The sequence below is a fragment of the Panulirus ornatus genome, chromosome 23, assembly GCF_036320965.1.
Source record: "Panulirus ornatus isolate Po-2019 chromosome 23, ASM3632096v1, whole genome shotgun sequence".
Lineage (NCBI taxonomy): Eukaryota > Metazoa > Arthropoda > Malacostraca > Decapoda > Palinuridae > Panulirus > Panulirus ornatus.
The window spans coordinates 23,113,886-23,137,946 of NC_092246.1; positions in this window are offsets into that span (position 1 = coordinate 23,113,886).

The following is a 24,061-nucleotide window of genomic DNA, read 5'->3' on the forward strand; positions in this document are numbered from 1 at the left end:
TGAAAGTCCTTTATATATAAGAATATATAAATGTATTAGTTTTGTATCTGAATAAATTGCTGAATTATTAGAGTCCTTCCTTATCTCGTTAAGAAACTATGAAACAGCATAGGCTGTTCTGAGAAAACTTTACTGGATTATAAACTGATTAATCAAAATGTTGTGAACTGATGTGTTTATCATGTTTATTATCTGTGATTTTTTCCAGCAACTGAAGAGGGGTTGAATAACCAACTTGTCTCTTAATCATTTCAGAAACAGTCTCAACATCCATTTAGGATCTTCGATTACCAGCTTATACTTTTGAAAAATCAGTCCTGTTTTGATTACTTCCTATGCTGGTACTTAGAATGACATTTCCAGTGTACTCCATATCTACACACTGTATATAAAGTCCTTTTAGAGAAGAAAAAAGTTTCACGCACTTTCTGGTCATTGTTATATTTACCTTACCTCCCTGCAGCACTCAGGGAGCAGGCCACATTCACTAGACTGGACCATAGCTCATATAGTGTTGTGCCTCTATGTTGTGAGAGTGTGAGGCAGTTGAGCAGTAAGTGTTCTGTGTCATCATTGTGGTAGTTGCATCATGGGTGTGAAGGGTCTCGAGGTATGTTGAATTGGCGTTTGTAATACAGTAGGGATGAGGGATGTCTAGAGCACAGAATGGAAAAAATGGTTTCTGATAGGTATACATCTTGTGAATAAGTGTTTAAGACTGATTTGGGATATTGGTTGTTTTGTGCTTGTCTTGTTATTTCAGTTTGTTTATGTTTTGTCTGTATTGTTGTTAGTGGTAGAGGGGTCTGTTAGTATAGGTTGCTGATGTGTGAAGTAAGGGTAAGCTTTTTATTTCTAGAATTTGGTAGTTGGTTAAGGAGTGATTTGGATGGAAAGGGTCTAGTGATGTTGCAAAGAAATGAGTGCTAAGCATGTTGAAGTGGAATTGATGAAAAGATCTTTCTTTCATTGTGTAAGTGTTGAATGCTTGTGAATGCTTGGCAGCCAATGACTGTCCCAAGTGCTCTTTCTGCATGATTAGCAGTTTTATAATATTTGCAGCTGAAAGTGTGGATCACAAGGCAGGTGAGGATGGTTTAGGGTGGAGTGGATGTGTTTTTCATAAAGTATACTTAAAGATTCTTTTTCTTGTGCTGTTTGACACAAATGATGCACATCTTTTTAAAGTAGATTGTATCTCCCCACCAACATCTTTCTCAAATATATACTCTATTTTGAATATGATTCTCAGAGACATGTACCAAAATTTTTTTCCCCTTTATTAGTCCCATATATCCCCACATTTACTTGTAATAACAGTAGATGGAATAATAAATCCTTTCTGTAATGTTGATTTGTTTACTTCTGTAGTAAAATTAAATCTACAGATCAACTCTGCTTTGTATGATTCCATATTTAGTCTTCCCAACTACTCCCATTGAGCCAATATTTCTTCGTATGTTTTCCTACCAAGGTCTTCTGAGTTCTCAGTTAGCTACAAGTGGGTGAAGCATATAGTGTGGGTGGTATACCTCCTCGGAATGTGCCATCAAGATACAGTGTCCACATAAATCCTTGTCCACCCCCATACAGTTCCAAAGGTGATTTATAGCTAAGGTTTAATGTGGGTACAAGCATAGGATTCTCTCAGAGTGAAATAATTGAACATTTGGTCGCTGAAATTAGTGTTTCTAACAGTGTGAGCACCCACAATTTGTCTCAATTTACCTCAGGCTATCATTAGAGAAGGGTGTTCTTTATTCATCCTGGCTGCCTCTTCATTCTGAGAATTTCACTTCTGGGCACTGTATTTCTTCCACCTGAGGAGAAGAGAGCCTGAATTTTTGCATGGAAGCAAGAAAATGTGAGTACACTTGAGATTTCTAGGTCCAGTAGGTGCTTTGAATGCATGATAAGGCAGCTGCTTGCCAGTACTCATGGCCACCCTAACAACGTCATCCCACCACCAAAACCCATCCCTGGTCCCCCAATACAGACTTCTAGATCTGCATGCAACCTTCTAAGACAAGAGTTATTGAAGCATCGTGCATTTCAGCTGCCAAACTCAAGAAAGGCATCCAAAACATCAAGGAAATGTCTCTCAAAGAACCATTCAACATCACCTGCAAAGGGACTCTCACATTCCCCCTCATGCCAGCAGCCAAACTCCTACTAACGATAAAATGAAATTCAAATGACTCAATTTGCAAAGAAATACAAGGACTAGAGTAAGCAACAGTGGAGTAAGGTAATGTTACCAATGAAAGTTCCTTAAGTGTGTGCAGTTGAGGCAGGACAGTGAGGAGGCTGGAGGGTACCAGCCGGTATGATTAGTTTCACAATGAAGACTGTCAAAGACACAGATAATGATATGGGGTTGCTTTAGTGATGCATTGGGTAGAGGATGGTTTACTTCTCACTCAAAAACACTGGAATAAGTGGGGAGCAGTACATTAAGGTACTAGAAAACAATCTGCTTCCATTTTATGGAGTTCACAAGTGATACGCTGTTGATAGAGGGTAGACTCACTGATGGTGTTGGTGGGAGTTAAATGCTAATTGTGCTATCAGGGCCATACTGTTCGTGGTTTTGACTTCTTGTACTTGATGGTGATGGTGACAGGAACCTACTGACGGTGGTGATAATGACCATGGGGAGGAACCCACTGATGGTGGTGGTGAAATGACAGTGACTTGGTGGTTGGTTGTGGTAAGGGTGATGACCGAGTGCGCGTTGTAGTCCTGGTTGTGGCAGCGAGCATGTGGCCGTTGGGCAGAAGGCTGGCAGGCTTCAGAGCGCTGGGAACAATCTACAAGCCCACTACCGTCCGTCATGGCGGCTCGACTCCACGTCTCTGTAGTGGCTGCGTTCTTGGCTCTTCCATCAGGTAAGTCTGGGTGAACGTTGTAAATTTGGAAGACACAGACACACATGCTTGATTGTCGACATTATCCCTAACCTGTCGCTAGAGTCCTGCCTTAGATTAATAGTTAAGGAAACTGACTGTCTCCAAGCAAATATTAGATTAACATGAAGTTCATGGAGAAGGAATTATTCAGCAAGCTGTTTACATCCTACATAAGGACAAAACTAGAATATGCTTCTTAAGTTTGGTCGCTAGACCTAAAGCAGAGAGAGGTAATAGCAGCTTCAGAAGAGGAAAACAAAGATTGAACCAGAATTGGGGAGTTTCTTTCCTTACACCTCGAAGCTTTGGAAATCTCTCCTCTCTCATGTTCCTAGTCAGTATGACCTGGCACGTTTCAAAAGACATGTTTATCACTTCCTCAAAAATTCGTAAATCCTTTCCTTGACTCTTCTGTTTCCATTTCATGAACCTCTCTATATTACAGTTAGGGCCCAGCCTTGATGTGGACTTTTGTCCATGACTGGAGCCTTCAACATAAAAAATGTTCCTATGTGTGATTGCCAACAGCGTTCCTATGTATGACTTCCAACAGTGGTCCTATGTATGACTTCCAACGGTGTTCCTATGTGTAACTGCCAAGTGTTCCTATGTATAACTGCCAACAGTGTTCACAGTTAATTAGTAGTAACTGTCAACAGGCAAGTTGACACAAACAGTGGAACCTAAAACCGTTCAATCTGTTCCGGTAGATAAACAGACAAGCAACTTGGCAAGTAAGAACACAGACTGTAAAAGTAAGTTAGAGACAGACAGAGGAAGGCGGGCTAAAACTGATAGAGTCTGGACAGACAGACACTTTAGATTAAATGATACATGGGGAGCATGACAATGGATTGCTGGAAGTGGCCCAAATGTTTTCAATGAAAGACACTGATTTAAAATACGTTGGAATTTAGACTGCGTGCAAGGTTTCGTTTCTTGCATTATTGGCCAATATGTCATGGTGAATTGATGAACAAAAAAGTGGTAATGGAAAGCTCTTAGTGCTGCAGACCTTGGCGCCACCCTGACAGACACAATAAAACGCGAAACCCACAAGCTCCTGGGAAATATAACTTAGGCGGTTAATGGTTAACCTCTGAATATGCCTTTCCAAGACGAAATATGTGTATGTATACATCAGCCCATTTGGAGAGTTATCGTGGGTCTGCTAGAGTATTAAGACACCGGCTTTGTTAAAACTCGCTATACTTTGCTGTCTTTCAGGTCAGTTTTAAGACTGTACAATGACTACAACATGCACAGACGTCGTTAGAGAAAAATTTTGATGAGTCATCTCAGACGCCTTTTAAGAAACTACTGGTTTATACGATATGTAGAAGCTTGGCTTGATATTTGATATTCATAATTTTTCTTTCATGTGCGTAAATTACAGAGAACGCGAAGTGGAATATATAAATGGTGGAGCGAGATTCTGGACGTATCCGAGAATCAATAGTTCTGGCTAGTAAAGTATAAATTATGCACAACCTTCAGATATATGAAAGTTTTTTTTACTGTAACGTACTTGATGAGAGGGAATGGATGGCGTGCGGGAAGAAAGACAGGTAAGCAGACAGACACTCAAGCAAGAAGGCAGAGAGGTATGTAGAAAAACAAGCAAGAAGACAGCCACTTAGAGAGAAAAAGACCAGTATAGAAGTCAGAGAGACAAGTGCACAGGTTACAGCCAGAACAGACATGCAAGGAAACTGACAAAGGTGGGCGAATGAGTTAAAACTCACGTGAGTCTGTTATTAATAAGCCCTTCGAATTCGCAAATTCTCTGGGAAGAGGAAGATAAGATTATCATATCATGTACAGACGAGTCGATCTTTTACAGAGACAGTTGGAAAACAGAGTCCACCGATACAATGACACTGACGGTATATAGAGAACGATGGTAGCCAGACCGATGGTGTAGAGGCTGACTGACAGACAGACACTCAACCAGTGCATCAATATTGTTTTGCAGATCAATGAGGCGTTAAACTCTGGCCATAATGGATAGCACTTTGCACAGTGCAGAGTGGCGCTGGTTTAGAGAATCAACAAAAAGCAACCACGAACATTTACGAGGTGTAAAGTGTTCTTGGTTTATTCATTGTCACACGTGTAAAGTTGGATCCTTCGCAATCAAGAACGTGTACACTACTTGGGCTAAGTACATGGGCTTTATTTACAACATGTGGTTTAAGAATTATTCCCATTAACACCTGAAGAAGGTGTTCAAGATTTCTCGGGGGATGGATTTATGATGTATCTGCAGGAAAATGTTAACCAAAAAATCGGGTAGTTGGATACGAAGTAGCAAAGGTATTATGAGCATTGTGTATCTCTAGTTCTATATATTCCTTGGTTTATGGCTAAATAAGGCTTGTAAATTTTCTTTGGTTAAGGACGACATGGATTAATGGAAGTGAAGTGTTAGACAAGTAATAAAGAGTGCTTCTAACATCCAAATTAGCTGTTGGACAGCTTACAAAAAAAAAAAAAAAAGTATCCAGGATTAAGAAAGCAGTCAAACCACTTAGAATGTGGTCATGTCAAAGTCATTACACTTTTAACATTATTTGAAACGGAAAATGTACTTTCTTCTCTGTCTAAAGACTACATATAGTCTGTTGTCACATGTGAATTAGGGTTCGTGGTAAACATCAAACGTGAAAGGTGGCAGTTTACACTAACAATTTCCGGATTGTTTTATGGTAAAATGTAGTTTAAGGCCAGTTCAGGCTTAATTAATGATTTTTTGTAAGAAGCTTATTGAACTTAAAGCTGATAGTTGTCATTCAGAAGGTTGGTTTATGATAATGATAAGAAGTGATCCTGCCAGTATGACTAGCATGATTGTGGGTAGGTTTATGAAAATAAGGCATCAGTTTTTTAAAAAGTTCGCGAAATCAGTTGAAATGAAAAGATTGGTAGTAAAACCTTATATTGAAGGAATGTCATATTTCTTGAAAAATATGCCTGCTAAGGCTTTATGTTTACTTAGGTTTTAGTTTGTTCGTGTTAAAGATTTTTGTATGTGCTATGTCTCGGCAAACGCATCCACTTTAAACAAATAGTATTCAGCGTGTGGAATATGCCTTAAAATTAGCGTTAAAGTATTCCTACTAAAGCATAAGGTAATTGAAGTAACTCGCGGCCGCTAGGAAAGTTACGGGTGTTATGGGTTTGTCTTTTTCCAGCCGTCCTCTTAAATCAACTCGAAATTTTCCACTATTTTTATTGTTTTCCCACCATTGTCTTAATTGATACTTTTTGACTTAGTATCTTATGGCTCGTCACCGACCTTCTTACACACTTCCAAGTGTTGGGAGTCCATTGAAATGCCTTTTTTCCTCCAAATATTATTTGTACAGCCTTAAACTATACTGTATAATCATTAGAGCAGACGTATATAATCCCATTCATTAATCTGTCACCACTTGTCAGAGAACAAAGCCACTGTATGAAGTAATTTTAATTTTTCACACTTGCCTTGTTGCTCCCACCCCATGAAACCTCGATTTTTCACGTAAAATTCATCCACCAATTAAGGACGATCGGATATAGGGTCATGGGATTTAAACTATTGAATATTCATTATTATGTATATCAGGTTAGATTTTCAGCTCTGGTGAATCAGCCTGGATGCTTGTATTTGCGAAGAGTATCTGTATCCTTTTATTTTCATTCTGACAGGAGTTGTGGCTTACAGGGACTGTCCGCCACTGACTGTAGAAGGCATAACAGTTCACGACTTGGGACCTGGTGTGGCAGCCCTCTACTGCACGATGGACCCAACACAACCACGTATTTGGAGCTCTGGCCAACATGCTCTCCTCTCCTACTGCAGCAACAGCACTTGGATATACCCGAAGCATGAGTGTGTCCCACGTGAGCCTGTTGTGTTGTACCGGTTTGGTTCTTATGTCTCGTTTTCCATGTCCTAGCAACAACTGTTGGTCTGCTTTTTCCTTTAAAATTCTCTTTTCCATATTTCCATATCCTAGCAGACAACAGTTGTGTCCAAAATGAGCCCACTGTTACTTCAAAACGAAAAAAAAAAAAATCGTGTCCTTAATACATACCCATACTCACGTGAGCACAGTTCCTGTGTTGTAAGACAAAAACATATTGTATCTAACCAATTTCAAGCCCTCTCTCACTCCCACTGCTAAACTCTCTCCAGGCCTAGATTAACCCTGTATGGGGAAACCTATTTCCTGGTCCTCCATAGTGACCATGCCTTCCTCAACATTTGGGTTATGGTTAGCACTCAGAGCACTAAGGTTGTCCTTTGAGTTCTTCATGTATGACCTGCAATGCCTTACACAGCTCAAATATCTTTCCTTGTACGTCCATCGTCCTCACGCCTGTACACTCATTTTTTTTTTTATTATTATACTTTGTCGCTGTCTCCCGCGTTTGCGAGGTAGCGCAAGGAAACAGACGAAAGAAATGGCCCAACCCCCCCCCCCATACACATGTATATACATACGTCCACACACGCAAATATACATACCTACACAGCTTTCCATGGTTTACCCCAGACGCTTCACATGCCTTGATTCAATCCACTGACAGCACGTCAACCCCGGTATACCACTTCGCTCCAATTCACTCTATTCCTTGCCCTCCTTTCACCCTCCTGCATGTTCAGGCCCCGATCACACAAAATCTTTTTCACTCCATCTTTCCACCTCCAATTTGGTCTCCCTCTTCTCCTCGTTCCCTCCACCTCCGACACATATATCCTCTTGGTCAATCTTTCCTCACTCATTCTCTCCATGTGCCCAAACCACTTCAAAACACCCTCTTCTGCTCTCTCAACCACGCTCTTTTTATTTCCACACATCTCTCTTACCCTTACGTTACTCACTCGATCAAACCACCTCACACCACACATTGTCCTCAAACATCTCATTTCCAGCACATCCATCCTCCTGTGCACAACTCTATCCATAGCCCACGCCTCGCAACCATACAACATTGTTGGAACCACCATTCCTTCAAACATACCCATTTTTGCTTTCCGAGATAATGTTCTCGACTTCCACACATTCTTCAAGGCCCCCAGAATTTTCGCCCCCTCCCCCACCCTATGATCCACTTCCGCTTCCATGGTTCCATCCGCTGCCAGATCCACTCCCAGATATCTAAAACACTTCACTTCCTCCAGTTTTTCTCCATTCAAACTCACCTCCCAATTGACTTGACCCTCAACCCTACTGTACCTAATAACCTTGCTCTTATTCACATTTACTCTTAACTTTCTTCTTCCACACACTTTACCAAACTCAGTCACCAGCTTCTGCAGTTTCTCACATGAATCAGCCACCAGCGCTGTATCATCAGCGAACAACAACTGACTCACTTCCCAAGCTCTCTCATCCCCAACAGACTTCATACTTGCCCCTCTTTCCAAAACTCTTGCATTTACCTCCCTAACAACCCCATCCATAAACAAATTAAACAACCATGGAGACATCACACACCCCTGCCGCAAACCTACATTCACTGAGAACCAATCACTTTCCTCTCTTCCTACACGTACACATGCCTTACATCCTCGATAAAAACTTTTCACTGCTTCTAACAACTTGCCTCCCACACCATATATTCTTAATACCTTCCACAGAGCATCTCTATCAACTCTATCACATGCCTTCTCCAGATCCATAAATGCTACATACAAATCCATTTGCTTTTCTAAGTATTTCTCACATACATTCTTCAAAGCAAACACCTGATCCACACATCCTCTACCACTTCTGAAACCACACTGCTCTTCCCCAATCTGATGCTCTGTACATGCCTTCACCCTCTCAATCAATACCCTCCCATATAATTTACCAGGAATACTCAACAAACTTATACCTCTGTAATTTGAGCACTCACTCTTATCCCCTTTGCCTTTGTACAATGGCACTATGCATGCATTCCGCCAATCCTCAGGCACCTCACCATGAGTCATACATACATTAAATAACCTTACCAACCAGTCAACATTACAGTCACCCCCTTTTTTAATAAATTCCACTGCAATACCATCCAAACCTGCTGCCTTGCCGGCTTTCATCTTCCGCAAAGCTTTCACTACCTCTTCTCTGTTTACCAAATCGTTTTCCCTAACCCTCTCACTTTGCACACCACCTCGACCAAAACACCCTATATCTGCCACTCTATCATCAAACACATTCAACAAACCTTCAAAATACTCACTCCATCTCCTTCTCACATCACCACTACTTGTTATCACCTCCCCATTTGCGCCCTTCACTGAAGTTCCCATTTGCTCCCTTGTCTTACGCACTTTATTTACCTCCTTCCAGAACATCTTTTTATTCTCCCTAAAATTTAATGATACTCTCTCATCCCAACTCTCATTTGCCCTTTTTTTCACCTCTTGCACCTTTCTCTTGACCTCCTGTCTCTTTCTTTTATACATCTCCCACTCAATTGCATTTTTTCCCTGCAAAAATCGTCCAAATGCCTCTCTCTTCTCTTTCACTAATACTCTTACTTCTTCATCCCACCACTCACTACCCTTTCTAATCAACCCACCTCCCACTCTTCTCATGCCACAAGCATCTTTTGCGCAATCCATCACTGATTCCCTAAATACATCCCCTGTACACTCATATCATCTTGTATTCTTCATTTTCTATTGCTCTCCCCTACCCTTATATACTATTTCCCTATCCTTGCCCTGTCCATTGTCCTTTAATTTCCTACCCTTATATCTCCAATTCCATGCACTGTCCATCTTTAATATCTCTTCACCTTTTACTGTCCATATTCCATCACTCTTCACCCTCATATCTCTTCTTGTAGCATCCATTTTCTTTCACAACTCCTCCCTGATATCTTCCTTTATCATCTTTGATTTTGCTTTCATACTTTTCTCTCTGTTCTATCCAGTTTCGATCACTCACTCTTTTATCTCCATACTCCCTTTACTTTCCATCTACCTCCCCTCCACCTTTGAACATCCCACTCTTGGTACTACCCATCTTTCAATACTATCTTCTCTTATGTCTCACTTTCTCTGTACTGTCTATCCTCCATCCATCTATCCTACCTCCCTATTCCTGTAGTATTAGTCTTCTGTCACTCCATTACCTGTTAACCTCCCTCTTCTTATATGGTCTGTCTTCCACTCCACCTATGTGCTTTCCTTTTACTATACTATGCATTTTTCGTCACTCCTGCTCCCTCATACCTCTTTTTCCTGCACTGTCTTTTTTCACTCCCCAGCATGTCCCCCTCTCTTTTTGTACTGTCTGTCTCTCATCACAACCCCAACTATGAACATTTTCCTTCCCTTACTGTCCATTTTCTGTCACTTCCCAAACTTTGTACCTCCCTCTTCCTGGACTATCCAACTTTCAATACACTTCTCCATTTCTTCCTTAACAATCCTCATTTTCCTCTGTCTTTTACCACACTTCCTCCTTATCCTTCGCCTTGATTCACTTTCACAGTCTTTCACAGCTTTCTTCACCACACTGCTTGCATCCCTTCTCCTCTCAACTTCCCCACCTTCGTACATGACTTTGCTCATACTTTCTTGACCTTTCCCATACCCTTTGCACACTCTTTCATCTTCCTTCATCTCATCTCTTTCCTTATGTTCCTTCATTCTTTATTCTTATTATTTGCTTCATCATTCAAATATCTTCCTTTTCTTTACCTCCTTCTCAACTTATAATATCAATATCATCTATTTCTCTCCTGCACCCATGTTGGTCACCTTCCTTCATCACTGCCTCACTTTATTATGAGTTCACAGAGCATCTCCAGTTTTGTGGCAACATAGACAGATTTCTTTCAGAAAACCCCCAGAAAAGAGTAGGAAAAGAATAGTGTCACTCGTCATTTCTAGTATGCAAAGTCTTCTTGAAAAAATATGGCTTGCATATTGTCAAAAAATAGTGATGTTTATACACTGAATGTTGAATTCAATAATTTCAGCTTATTTTATGATATTAAGAAACCACATCACTCTGGTTGGTGTAGGGCTCCTAGGTAGCTTGATTTGGTCCTAATTGGAGGTCTGAGCATAACAGACTAGGCCGCTTTGTGTTTAAACAACACCTAGTTTCATTAAAATGACAGTTATGATAGTGCATACATAGGCTCGGGTTACATTGCAGCAGGGAAACTAATGACAAGCTCTCCCTTGCCTCAGTACCATTTATACAGTTCCCTGCAGAACAAAACACTGACTGCTGTTGTGATATGACACTGGAAAGCTCAGGGAAAGGCGCATCACTGTGGAGCTGACTGCATTGATTGCTCACTCTGTTTAATGCACAATCACTGACTCCAAAATAAGAAGTAGCTGAATTGTATGTGTGTTTGTTGTTGAATTTAATGACAGTTGATTGCTAAATGGTCATTAAGCCGAGAAGTATATAACACAGTTAAACATGCTGGCTTCCTTCAGAGTATTCCCTTAATATAGGCCCATTCCTCAGGATAGAAAACATAATAATGATAAAATCATCTAGTCGCAAAACTTGATACAGTTGAAGAAACTTGAAACAAAACATCATGTAATATGAGAATCATGTACAAAAGATATTGCAGCAGAACCTGCTTACAGGGTAAGATATTTCCCACATTGTTGTGCTTAGCAACAAGGAAGTCACACTGCTGATATTGTGCTGCACTAACAGTGGATATAGAAATAAGTACATAACTGAAGATGATATGAAAATAAAGCCACAGTAATGGTAGTATCATTCCTCTTCCAAGTTAGATATGTGTTATAGTTCAGTCCATCACTTAGTACAAATGGGCCACATTAAAAGCCAATTTGTGTGACACTGTTTTGCATTGATATCACCTACCAATTAGGGAACAGATTTGCTCTAAACAGAAAAGTTCTCCCCTTGAGTTTGTAAATTTGTAAAGTTGCATTGTCAAAAGTCAAGATTTACAGCTGTAATCCTCTTGTCATGTGTCAGAAATGCTCAACAAGTGACAAGAGTGAGCCTTTTAATGTAAAGAATTGGGATAAATCATGTTTTGAACCATTAAATGCCAGTGAATGAGCAGTGAATATAACCCATCTATCTCATCCTTTTAATGTGAAAAGATTCATGTCCATATCGGATGTGTTGTTGTCATTTATATTGCATTTTATGTCAAAATTTATGTGTAAATATTTTGTACATATGCTATACTATATTGTATATCAACATATAGAAAGTATTATTGAAAACTATTCCTGAGTTTGGTACTGAAGGATGTGCTGTCATTTTTACATTGATCAAAAAAAATCCCAAAGAATGTGACTAGCATTACTGCATGGGTCCTTATGGGAAAAATGAATTCACGTAAAGGTTTCTTGCTTGAATCACTCTTTCTAAAATGGAACCCCGAAGTTGAATGAGGCCCCCTCAGTATAGATTATCTATTAATTCAGATATCTCCCGCAGAGACATTTGTTGTCCTTTTTCCCAGTTCCTCCAGAGAGGCATAACTAACTTTTAAGAAAATGTAGATGTAATTAGATTGCTTCCAACAGAAGAAAACTCAACTACTTGCACAAGCTTGGAATTGGAGATGCAGCTGCCTGTGGGCTCAAGCAATACCAAAGAGCTGGATAGTGGGGTATGGGTGGTGGAGTGTGTTGGTGACGATGCAGCATGGTTGTCTGGTGAACCCTTGCATCTCCTAGACTGTGTTAATGGCTCCTACCTTCCAGTCATAGATGAGTGCTTCTCAGGTGAGCTGCTCCAAGGTACTCTTTATATTACCAATCATGATTTCATTTGTGTCTCACAAAACTAATCACTGATAAAAAGCAGTGCTGCCTGGCACAACATGGAAATAGGGGAACCAAAATTAGGAAATGAAGCTCGTTGAAATAAAAGAAGACTGTTGAATGATTCAAAGACACATAGATGCAGTGGTCAGAGATGTGGCTAATGGACCTCATTGTGGAGAGATGCGAAGTAATGCATTTTGTGGCAAAGATATTGAACACAAATATGAAATGTTCTTTAAGCCATTTACTATTAGAATTACAAGACAAAAAAAGACTGTTGTGATGATTAGTAAAGACCTGGAATGCATAAAGTATTCCTTAACTGCATATGATAAAGTAGGTAAAATATTAGTTTTAATAGCTAGACATAGTAAGTATAAAATAAAGAAACAGTACTTGCTGTAAAGCATCCTAGGTAGACCATATTTTGGATATACTCTTCACTTCTGGTCACCAGTATTTATCATATGAAGAAAACTAGAATAGATACAGAGCAGAACAAATTTTTGTTGCTCAGAAATTAACTTTATGAAGAAACACTGAGAGATCTAAAATTTTCTCCAAGAAAAAGTGCAGACTCTGAGGTGATGTTTTAAAATTTTTCAAAATACCGTACTTAATGATTTTGGCGATATAACCCAAGGCAGCTTCTGTACATTAAAAAGAGATAATTTAATCGTAAATATAATTGTGATGTTTAAGGGAAGATGTCATACAAATGTAGGCTTAAATATTTTCATCAGTGCAGTCATAGAGCATTGGAATAAAGTACCATCAAATATTAAGGGCAATGTTATCTGTACATTTAACTCACCTTCAGATAGATACTATAGAGAAATTGGTTGTAATTCAAAAATCCTATTCAAGAAGGACAGTATATGTATGTATATCAACTTTTTTATACTGATTATAGGCTGGAATATCCTTTATCTTTTTCCATAGAATTCCTGTCTCATACTTAACTCTACATGGTGTTCCTTCATAGCTGTTTTCCAGGTGGCTGATTAACTGAAGGGAGTGGTGTTTGCTATCCTGTCTCTAACCATATAGTTTAGGAGTTCTGAATAACTTTATTGTTCTATAGCAGATAACCTCTTAGATCATTAGTAATCCTGTTATCTGTCTTTCCTATATACATTTATGTATTTGTCTTTGGCAGTTTGTGAAAGTCATAGGATTTTAAGCATTTCCTCAGCCAGCATTTGGAATATAGAAGTTATTGAGTATTTTGTGCCTCTAACTTCTGTAACACTGTGGATATGGAGGTTTCTGAATGTCTCCTATCTCACTAATTTGTCCTTGTTGTGTTTAGAAGGTGGAACTTCCAGGGTTTTCTCTTCTTCATTAATGCAGCTTCATAGTTATATGGAGTTCAGAGTTTCTTGTATGGTCTTACCTGGCTGCCTTGTCTTCCACAGCTTGCGATCCTCCCCAAGACTGCTCTGAGTTGGCCCTAATGGGTTTTACTGAGGAGGGGTTATATAGGATTTCCCCAGGAGGTGGAAGTATCAATACTGTCCTTGTAAGTATTACAGGTACCTTTTTTTGATGGACTAAGGTATGTGCATGCACATGAATATATATCCACTTGCGTAAATAGGGACTTAATCCAGCAAATACTTATACGTGTAGATATACATGAGTACATACTTGTGAAAACGTGTGTGTAAATGCAAGATGTTACTTTCTGGAAAAAAAAGGATAGATCTTAAAGATCAGTTTGCATGTTGAAGAATTAAAAGTTGCAGATAAGTATAAATACTGTCCTTGTGAGTATTACAGGTACCTTATTTTGATGGACTGGCATGTACATGCAGATGAATAAATATCCATATGCAGAAGTAGGGACTTTAACCAGCAACTACTTAGACATGTATACATACATATGAAAATATACATGGGGAAATAATGTGAGCAAATGCAAGATACTAGTTTTGGAAAGAGAAGGGAGGACAGCTCTTAAGTCATTTTGCATGGTAACGAATTAGAAGTTGTAGATGGGTTTAAATGCTTAGGTGTGAAGCTCGAATTAGCATGGTAGTGGGAAAGGTGTAGGTGAAAGTAGAATCATGAAAAGGAGAGATATTGGGGACACATTGAAGGCTCTGGTAATGAATAAGATTTAAGTGTAGAGTGCAGGAACTTATACAAAGGGGTACAAGTTCCATTACTGATGTATGAATGTGAACCCCAAGTGTATATTAATCAAGATAGGTCAGAAAGTGTAAGTCAGTTAGATGGATGATGTATTTTTATTAGTATTTTATATACACAGTTAGGAGGAGAGAATGAAGATGAGAGAAGAGCATTTGGTGTGAAGAAGTATTGGAAAGGCACATGGATGGAAGTCTTTTAGGATGGTTTCATTTTGTAGAATGCATGGCCGTTGAAAGTCTGGTCAAGAAGATATATTGTAATATGGTAGAAGGTACAAGGATCATGGAAGAGATGGATAGATGCTGAGAGAAAATTCACTTGGGCAAGGGATTTTCCAGATGTAGATGTTACAAGAATAACTGACTCCTTTAACTGGTTAACCCTAAACTTTGCTTAACCCAGACTCTTTTAGTGACCATGCCTGATTGTAAATGACTGACCCCTCACCTTGCTTAATCCCTCATCCTACTGGACCTCACTCAGCACACCTGTCTTTGATCACATATCCTGCTAGACATATGACCTTAATGGACTGCTCATTATGCTTGATCCAAAACTTAATTTAAGATTTTGACCAAATATTATATTTGACCTGCTTCTTCAGGTGTGGTGTTACATGGATTATAATCCTGGAAACAGTGGTTGGACTGTTATGATGAAATTGTGTTCTCCATTTGAGGATGAGCACTTTTACAAGTATGGGACTAAATACCCACTATCTTCCATTTGTGAAAACTACTTTATTGGTAAGTAGAGCCTCGCTGATCTTTTTTTATTTTGTTAGTAAGAGTTTTGATAAGAAATCACCATAACCTTAATAGTGGAAGTGAAAGGAGGGTATACAGCATCAGCTTGAAAGGAAATTGCAGATTGTGACAATGGATGTTTTAAGTGTTGGTTGTGAGAAGAATGATTAGAGTGAGAAATGAGGATGAGAGAGCGATTATGCTTTAGAAATGAATGAATCGGTATAAAGAAAGAGCATGAATGGTGCAGTGATGTAGTATAATTGCTTCCCATCAGGTAGTCAGCTGCTTGTTCAGGGCTGTGAAGTGCTTGCATTGCTCATACTTCAACTAAGCAATCAATCATGAGATCAACAAAGGTCCTGATTTCAGTCATTCAGTCACCAAACAACCTATATGGTTTTTGGATATTGCCTCTTTGGATGTCAAGGAGCAAGTGAATCTGTTATTTATCTTCTACTGTATACCAGTCATCAGCTGATTATCCAGTCATAAGCTCTTTACCCTGTCTTATGATAATCATTTAAACCTCAGGTGATAATTCAGTCACTAAATAATGATCATCCAACCATTTGATTATCTGGTGATGACACCTGCATGATAGCCATTTTATGGCTTTAACTAAAAAGTATAGCGATAGTGAAGTGCAATATTTTTATTTGTATTTTTTTAGACAATAGAAATTAACATAGAAATGTGAGTAGATCCAGCCTTTCTTTGTATGTTCCTGGCACTACCTCGCTAATGTGGGAAATGGTGATCAAGTATAAGAAAGAAAAAATTAAATTAATACATCGATTTTGGAAACATCTTTGCCAACTGGATTTTTCTCTAAAACTTCCAAATTTGTCCAGTCATATATCAGATCATCCCCTCAACATCCAAATTTGAAGGGCAACAGATTGACCATCATAGCCACCATATTTTCCTTGCCAAACCCCTGAATTTAAATTGGCTTTCAACACAAAGAACCCCATACATTACCAGTATGTACATGCTCACACAAGCCTACCACATGAACATCAGAAAGTGTGTAAATTCAGTCCAGACATTTGAAATGTTAAGCTGTTCAGCTCACTGGAGTACAGACAAATTCTTTTATTTTAAGAGTGAGGATACTTGGGTAGGTAGTAGTAGGTAGGCAGCCACTGACCAAGGAGTTACATTACAATTACTACCTGGCTGGGGATCTGGAGGGTTAGTGATGGCTGCATAGTAAGCTAGTATTTCAGTGATTGTCAAGTTGCACTCCTTTGACTCAGGTAGCTGTTTTCTCTTTTTGCATCACCCACTTGTGAACTGTTGGGATTCTGTCCACAAACATTCACTCTTTCCTTATCACATAACACTTGACAATGCTTAACTCACACAACTCGTTCTTCATGAAGCAGTACTGGAGTTCACCAGCTGTGGAGACTCTTTTGCCATGGCCACCCACTTGAGGGAGTTTCTAGAGGGGACGAGCATTGGAGATATAGATAGATTGATAAATAGTTTACTTGCAGTTACTAGATTAACTTGTACATCTATTTTTTCTCTCTATCTTGTATTATTTTCTTTTCATATGGTTTTTAAGGCTTTTTTTAGGCACTTGTGATGTTTTAGTAGTAATTATGCATTTCTTTTTTTATATAGGGATTGAACATCTGGCGGCATTGAGTCAGAATGAAAATGGTACAAAACGGCTGCTAGTGTTCCAGGTGGGTTCCCTTTGTGTCCAGCTATTTGTTGTCTGTTCGAATTTTAGCTCATTTTCTTAATGAAATACCAGTATTCAAATGAAATGATTATAAGGAAGCATAATCACATTATAAACTCTCTAAGTGTTCTGTATTTGTAGGTGATTCAGCTGAGTTTTTACATCATGTGTTAGAGTTTTTACATCATGTGTTATTCAATGTTTTGTAGCCATTAATGTTTTTTATTACATTTTATTTGTTATGTTATCATAGCTTCTTTTGCTTTACACACTTCCTGTAATACGTGAGGTCATGTCTTACGAAGTGTTCTTCGGCTGTTTAAAACTCCATTGACCATACATGCATATGTAAAGAGTTTTCTCTAGCTTTAGACAGAACCACTTAAGTAACATATGTAATATTCTGTGGCTGAGAACACTCACTAGTCTGTTATGTCATATATTACATGCCTTTTTGTTGTGAATTATGCTGTGATTCTAAATATTTCCATCAGTATTCCTTTTCCAGTGGTAATGAAGATCTCTGTAGTAGTAGTTAGTTCCACTAAATTCATGTGATTTTACTTGTTTTGTGTCTTGAGATGTTTGTAAACAGTAGATATTAGCATTAATCTTTCATGATGTGCTTCATGATTCCTCACATCTTCATGCCAAATAAATGAATTATATCATGTTTACATTATTGTCCATTACTAGTTCCAGCTCATTGATGATTATGGAGATGTATACCACGCAACCTATGACAAGATCTTCATAAATGACTCCAACTACCTTTTACAGTCCTCAGGCACCTACTATGGGGATGCAGGTGATTACTTTCTTTGTGAATATTTGTTTAATAACTATTGTTATAAGCAATGTATGAATTCTTACTTTCTGTAGGCAAGATTTTTAATTTCAGGAAATTTTTTATCCTCCTTTGAAACCTCTCTCAGAGGTATATCTATTTTTTTTTTCTTTAGGATGAGTAAGCTGATATGCATTCTCAGTTTTGGGTCTGAACTATGCTGTAGATATTTTTACTTCATTGGAGTGTACTAGTTATGGAGTGCACTTGTTATGGAGACTCTGTTGCCATGGCCACCCTTGAGGGAGTCCCAGATGGGAACAGGCATCAGATAGATAGTGTATGTGTAATTACCTATTTTACTGAATGGAGAGGGTGTTTTACACTCGTGGGGCCCCAACTCTCGATCATTCTCTGCTCTCATGCAACTTCTTAAATTTATGTATACAGTCTGCATTATCCAGTCCTCATTCATTCAGTTCCATTCATCGACCACTCTTATACTATAAAAGTACTTTTTACATCTTTTATAACACGTTTCCTGCTTGATTGTGTGTTATTTCCTCTGGTGCTGTAATCGCACATCCCTCGAAGAATTTTTACCCCAGACACTTCATATGCCCTGGTTCAATCCATTGACAGCACGTCGACTCCGGTGTACCACATCGTTCTAATTCACTTTATTCCTTGCATGCCTTTCACCCTCCTGCATGTTCAGGCCTCGATCACTCAAAATCTTTTTCACTCCATCTTTCCACCTCCAATTTGGTCTCCCACTTCTCGTTCCATCCACCTCTGACACATATACCCTCTTGGTCAATCTTTCCTCACTCATTCTCTCCATGTGCCCAAACCATTTCAAAACACCCTCTTCTGCTCTCTCAACCACACTCTTTTTATTACCACACATCTCTCTTACCCTATTACTACTTACTCGATCAAACCACCTGACACCACATATTGTCCTCAAACATCTCATTTCCAGCACATTGACCCTCCTGCGCACAACTCTATCCATAGCCCACGCCTCGCAACCATACAACATTGTTGGGACCACTATTCCTTCAAACATACCCATTTTTGCTTTCCGAGATGTTGTCCTCGACTTCCACACATTCTTCAAGGCTCCCAGAATTTTCGCCCCCTCCCCCACCCTATGATTCACTTCCACTTCCATGGTTACATCCGCTGCCAAATCCACTCCCAGATATCTAAAACACTTCACTTCCTCCAGTTTTTCTCCATTTAAACTTACCTCCCAATTGACTTGACCCTCAACCCTACTGTACCTAATAACCTTACTCTTATTCACATTTACTCTCAAATTTCTTTTCACACACTTTACCAAACTCAGTCACCAGCTTCTGCAGTTTCTCACGTGAATCAGCCACCAGTGCTGTATCATCAGCGAACAACAACTGACTCACTTCCCAGGCTCTCCCATCCACAACAGACTGCATACTTGCCCCTCTTTCCAAAACTCTTGCATTCACCTCCCTAACAACCCCATCCATTAACAAATTAAACAACCATGGAAACATCAAACACCCCTGCTGCAAACCTACATTCACTGAGAGCCAATCACTTTCCTCTCTTCCTACACGTACACATGCCTTACATCCTCAATAAAAACTTTTCACTGCTTCTAACAACTTGCCTCCCACGCCATATATTCTTAATACCTTCCACAGAGCATTTCTATCAACTCTATCATATGCCTTCTCCAGATTCATAAATGCTACATACAAATCCATTTGCTTTTCTAAGTATTTCTCATATACATTCTTCAAAGCAAACCCGTGATCCACACATCCTCTACCACTTCTGAAACCACACTGCTCTTCCCCAATCTGATGCCTTGTACATACCTTCACCCTCTCAATCAATACCCTCCCATATAATTTCCCAGGAATACTCTACAAACTTATACCTCTGTAATCTGAGCACTCACCTTTGTCCCCTTTGCCTTTGTACAATGGCACTATGCAAGTATTCCCCCCAATCCTCAGGCACCTCACCATGAATCTTTTTTTTTTTTTTTTTTTTGTCGCCGTCTCCCGCGTTTGCGAGGTAGCGCAAGGAAACAGACGAAAGAAATGGCCCAACCCACCCCCATATACATGTATATACATACGTCCACACCCGCAAATATACATACCTACACAGCTTTCCATGGTTTACCCCAGACGCTTCACATGCCCTGATTCAATCCACTGACAGCACGTCAACCCCGGTATACCTCATCGATCCAATTCACTCTATTCCTTGCCCTCCTTTCACCCTCCTGCATGATCAGGCCCCGATCACACAAAATCTTTTTCACTCCATCTCTCCACCTCCAATTTGGTCTCCCACTTCTCCTCGTTCCCTCCACCTCCGACACATATATCCTCTTGGTCAATCTTTCCTCACTCATTCTCTCCATGTGCCCAAACCATTTCAAAACACCCTCTTCTGCTCTCTCAACCACGCTCTTTTTATTTCCACACATCTCTCTTACCCTTACGTTACTTACTCGATCAAACCACCTCACACCACACATTGTCCTCAAACATCTCATTTCCAGCACATCTATCCTCCTGCGCACAACTCTATCCATAGCCCTCGCCTCGGAACCATACAACATTGTTGGAACCACTATTCCTTCAAACATACCCATTTTTGCTTTCAGAGATAATGTTCTCGACTTCCACACATTCTTCAAGGCTCCCAGGATTTTCGCCCCCTCCCCCACCCTATGATCCACTTCCGCTTCCATGGTTCCATCCGCTGCCAGATCCACTCCCAGATATCTAAAACACTTTACTTCCTCCAGTTTTTCTCCATTCAAACTTACCTCCCAATTGACTTGACCCTCAACCCTACTGTACCTAATAACCTTGCTCTTATTCACATTTACTCTTAACTTTCTTCTCTCACACACTTTACCAAACTCAGTCACCAGCTTCTGCAGTTTCTCACATGAATCAGCCACCAGCGCTATATCATCAGCGAACAACAACTGACTCACTTCCCAAGCTCTCTCATCCCCAACAGACTTCATACTTGCCCTTCTTTCCAAAACTCTTGCATTCACCTCCCTAACAACCCCATCCATAAACAAATTAAACAACCAGGGAGACATCACACACCCCTGCCGCAAACCTACATTCACTGAGAACCAATCACTTTCCTCTCTTCCTACACGTACACATGCCTTACATCCTCGATAAAAACTTTTCACTGCTTCTAACAACTTGCCTCCCACACCATATATTCTTAATACCTTCCACAGAGCATCTCTATCAACTCTATCATATGCCCTCTCCAGATCCATAAATGCTACATACAAATTCATTTGCTTTTCTAAGTATTTCTCACATACATTCTTCAAAGCAAACACCTGATCCACACATCCTCTACCACTTCTGAAACCACACTGCTCTTCCCCAATCTGATGCTCTGTACATGCCTTCACCCTCTCAATCAATACGCTCCCATATAATTTACCAGTAATACTCAACAAACTTATACCTCTGTAATTTGAGCACTCACTCTTATCCCCTTTGCCTTTGTACAATGGCACTATGCACGCATTCTGCCAATCCTCAGGCACCTCACCATGAGTCATACATACATTAAATAACCTTACCCACCAGTCAACAATACAGTCACCCCCCTTTTTAATAAATTCCCCTGCAATGCCATCCAAACCCACTTCCTTGCCGGCTTTCATCTTCTGCAAAGCTTTTACTACCTCTTCTCTGTTTACCAAATCATTCTCCTTAACCCTCTCACTTTGCACACCACCTTGACCAAAACACCCTATATCTGCCACTCTATCATCAAACACATTCAACAAATCTTCAAAATACTCACTCCATCTCCTTCTCACATCACCACTACTTGTTATCACCTCCCCATTAGCCCCCTTCACTGAAGTTCCCATTTGTTCCCTTGTCTTACGCACTTTATTTACCTCCTTCCAAAACATCTTTTTATTTTCCCTAATGATACTCTCTCTCTTCCCAACTCTCATTTGCCCTCTTTTTCACCTCTTGCACCTTTCTCTTGACCTCCTGCCTCTTTCTTTTTTACACCTCCCACTCATTGGCATTATTTCCCTGCAAAAACCATCCAAATGCCTCTCTCTTCTCTTTCACTAATAATCTTACTTCTTCATCCCACGACTCACTACACTTTCTAATCTGCCCACCTACCATGCTTCTCATGCCACGAGCATCTTTTGCGCAAGCCATCACTGCTTCCCTAAATACATCCCATTCCTCCCCCACTCCCCTTACCTCCTTTGTTCTCACCTTTTTCCATTCTGTACTCAGTCTCTCCTGGTACTTCCTCACACAAGTCTCCTTCCCAAGCTCACTTACTCTCACCACTCTCTTCACCCCGACATTCTCTCTTCGTTTCAGAAAACCTCTACAAATCTTCACCTTCGCCTCCACGAGATAATGATCAGACATCCCTCCAGTTGCACCTCTCGGCACATTAACATCCAAAAGTCTCTCTTTCCCGCGCCTATCAATTAACACGTAATCCAATAACGCTCTCTGGCCATCTCTCCTACTTACATATGTATACTTTTGCATGATATGCAAACATATTCAAGCGTGTGTTTCGGACTGTACCTCTGTGTCATTAAGTTTGTCGCTTTTTAAGTATTTATTTTCTTCTTTCAGGAGATCTATTCAATTTGAATAATGGAACTGACTACAGTGTAGATCCAGAATCAAGAATATTTTTGTGGCAGAACAGTTCAGTAAGTGATCAGCCTTGGGAAGCAAAATTCCTTGTGGAGGAAGGTATTTACAAAAATGCAGTGATACAGGATGTGCGTAGGAAGAACATGGGTAAGGCTGAAGGCCGCAAAGTTTACAACACCTTCTCTTTAGGTTCATAAGGTCCCTTATATTATGACTGAGAAGTATATGTTACAAATTTAGTAAAATGATCTAGTGTGAAATGATAATTGTATAATTAGAATTTCTATGGAGATTAATTTCACATATTGAATAGTTGATTGGAAGCATGATAGTAGTCATCGATTAAGATCATATAGTGTTTTGGAATTGATATGTAAGAAATGTCTTGCTGACAATAAAGATGAGTATTGATTGATATAGTCGAATGGCATACAGAGGAGATAATTCTAACTGCTTTTTCAGTGTCAGATACTGATACTGGAATGGTCTAGTATGACTGGCACGCAATAGGTTTATAATTCCACATTTGGTTCTTTTTACATGTATTTTTTCCCTTCCATTTTGCCCACTAATCCAGTCTTCATTATCATTAATTTTCCTTTTTATGGTTGCTGAGATGGTGTAGGCCTGGTTGTGGAAAGGTAGCATTGCTTTTGGTGCATTACACATGACAGCTGGAGAATGGATGTGAGCCAGTGAGGCTTTTTCTTCATATGTTCTTAGAACTGGAGTACTAATGCAATAAATGACAAACAAGTATGAAGATTGTGAGATGTACAAGAGAAAGCAGCTTGAAGTCGAGAGAAAGGTGAATGGCCTGGAAAAGGGGGCAATTGAGAGTTGGGATGAGCAAGTGTCAGCAAACTTCTAGGAGAATAAGATGTTTTAGAAGAAGATTGATTATATGAGAAAAATGAAAACAAGTGGAAACATCTGTGAAGGGGGCATCTGGGGAAGTGGTAATAGCTATTGGTGAGGTGAAGAAGAATTTGTGTGAGTACTTTAAAGGATTATGAATATATTTGAGCCAGGGTATTTGGGCTTTGGTGGTATGCAAACTAAGAGAGTCATGGCAAGGGGTTCGGTCAAAGAGAGATGGTGAAAATCTTGCATAAGATGAAATGTGGCAAAGCAGCAGGAGTGGATGGTACTTTTTAGTTGAGTTTCTTTAAAAAGGAAGTGACTGTTGTTGACTTAATAGTTAGGTTTTTCGGGGATTTTATGGATTGTGGTGAAGTTCTTGAAGGTTGGCAGAATGCCTGTATAATTGCGTTGTATAAAGGCAAAGTGTACA